The sequence below is a fragment of the Gossypium hirsutum genome, chromosome A03 (genome assembly GCF_007990345.1).
Source record: "Gossypium hirsutum isolate 1008001.06 chromosome A03, Gossypium_hirsutum_v2.1, whole genome shotgun sequence".
In the NCBI taxonomy this organism is placed as follows: domain Eukaryota; kingdom Viridiplantae; phylum Streptophyta; class Magnoliopsida; order Malvales; family Malvaceae; genus Gossypium; species Gossypium hirsutum.
In genome coordinates this window covers 103,535,737-103,538,035 of record NC_053426.1, presented here as the reverse complement: position 1 = coordinate 103,538,035, position 2,299 = coordinate 103,535,737, and the positions used below count along the sequence as shown (strand labels likewise).

Sequence of the window (2,299 nt, the reverse complement as noted above, 5' to 3'; positions counted from 1 at the left end):
TGTGAGAAAGTCAGTAGCTAGCTAAATTTTACACGGTCATGGCACACGGCCGTGTCTGTTGACCGTGTTAAAAAGTTAGTATAGGACCTCTTTTTGGCACGATTGGACCACATGGGCGTGTCTTGTGCCTGTGTGAGTCACATGACCTAGTCACACGGGCGTGTGACTTGGTCAGTTTTGAAAATATTGATTAAGTTCTGAAATTTTTGAATGGGTTCGGTTTAGTTCTGACCTTCCCTAAATGTACGTTTTAGGTCTTATAGACCATCTTAATGGATGAATTGTGGATGGATGCAACTGTATTAATGTTATATGATATCTGTAAATCTGTGTTACTCTGAAATGCTCTGTCTGTCTGGTGACTCCCCTTTCCTATTCCGGCGACGGTTACGGGATAGGGGTGTTACATTACCTACTCATGTGCATATTTAAAATCATCCATTTTCAGAGAACGAATGTCAACACTGCTATACAAAGAAGGAAAAGGTCTACTCTCAGCCACAGCCAACGCTCTCTCTTGAAATTGCATGTTATATCAGTATGTACTCGTGCAAGTGACCTTTCATGCCTTCTTTTCTTCTTTCTTTTGTCTCTTGAAGATTTTTTTTCCCCTTCCTTCGAACTTCATAATTGTTAGCACCAGAAGAAGCATATTTGCCCGTTTTCAACTTATTTTTCCACTTGTCTGCAGATAAGATTAAAAATTGAAAAGTAAAATTACAAAGGAATAATGGCCAAGCCTCATGCAGCATCATACATGTGTAACTTTGGCAGGTCTACCATAAATTAGATCATGATACTCCATCTTAAGAAATATACCTTCCAATCAGAGATGACTATGACATATACCTTTAATAACTTCACCACAATTAATAATTTTCACTGTCACAGTTGGTATTCCTTCAATTTTCATGAACAAAGAGTAGTTATAAACAACAATAGCATAAATAGTACAATGTTTAAATCATTTCCAAAAAATGATTGAATTTTAAAATATTAAAAGAAAGAAGAATCTTGCATCCATTCTTCATTAGTTTAAGACAACCTAAACTATGTCTATCACTGTAACATTGGAAGGATGGGAAGAGATCACTCACCTGGAAACTTCCCATCATATATGCTTTCCCCACTAGTTTCTGAAAAAAGTACAATTAAAATATCAATGTGCTTTTCAAGAGAAACTTCAACCAGCAGTCACATAGATGGCAACCCTTAAATAAATCTTATCTAAAGTAAAAACAATTAACAGCTGTAAAAAATTAAAATAAAAGTCCTCTCTGTAAAAAATACATACCATTTCTTATTACAAAATCACTACCCTACACAACAAACATAAGATGTTAGTCTACAAGAAAAAAGACATTTATGTGCAAAAAAACTGGGTTGGACACAATGAAATTTAGTAAAATTTTGATGATTCACAACATGGTAAATACAACCTTAAAAACTACATCACAAGAAAAGTAGTCGTGACCATCAACCCTGTTTCCTACTGCATAAACAATAGTGACTGACCAAACGACATTCCACTTCTAAGCCATGTTCTACAAGAAGCAGCTAGTGGAAAATCCCGAATAGTAGCTTGATTCATCATTTCATCATCATCCCTATATTTCACCAAAAACAAAAGAATATTAGCATCGTAAAAAAAGAATTACTAATTGTACCAAATCAAGAATGGAGTAACCTAGAATATGTTAAAACTTTTGCATTGAAATGATATTAGAAAATTTGAGGGAACCCACAAAACCCTAATTAAATCTAAAGGAATCAGACCAACTTCTTACCTTAAAAAACCCTCAAAATCGATGTGAGAGGACGTATTTAACAGCAAATAACAAAGTTTTGAGATCAAAAGACAAAACCTAGAAAGGAAAAAACAACAAAAAAAAAAGAAATTTTAATATGCCAAAGAATTGAATATAAGATTTCATCAAGTAAAAAGAATAAAACAACATAGAGTAGAGAATATAGAGAAAATTTGAATTAAAAAAAAGGCAAGAAAACCCACGAGCAAGAAGAAAAGACAGACAAAGGAGAAAGAGAATCGAAGGAAATTTATATCTGGGAAGCGAAAAAATTAATAAAAAATAAATAAGAAAAAGGGATTTAATAGAGGGTTACTGTTTATAGATTTTTATATGCCAAAACGGCGCCTTTTTAATAAAAGTAAAAAAATATTTATGGCTATTACTTTACCTTTTACTACATTTATGAGAAAAACGTCGTTATTGCTTTACTTTTTGCTGCATTTATGCAAAAACGCCGCTAATGCTTTACCTTTGCTGCGTTTTTTATC

At 33.3% G+C, this 2,299-nt stretch overlaps 1 long non-coding RNA gene across 2 annotated transcripts; it reads right to left on the bottom strand.

Annotated features, from left to right (window-relative positions):
• Positions 1-425: 425 nt before the first annotated feature.
• On the bottom strand, positions 426-2,066 carry LOC107949253 (uncharacterized). Of its 2 annotated transcripts, XR_005917937.1 has the most exons (7): positions 2,012-2,066; positions 1,788-1,865; positions 1,440-1,607; positions 1,295-1,319; positions 1,098-1,136; positions 820-900; positions 426-685 (listed from the first exon to the last, which is right to left on the bottom strand). It is a non-coding gene; the product is annotated as an uncharacterized lncRNA (long non-coding RNA). The 2 variants fall into 2 exon arrangements; XR_005917938.1 differs by lacking the exons at positions 820-900; positions 2,012-2,066 and having other exon boundaries at positions 1,788-2,005.
• Between the last annotated feature and the right edge of the window lie 233 nt (positions 2,067-2,299).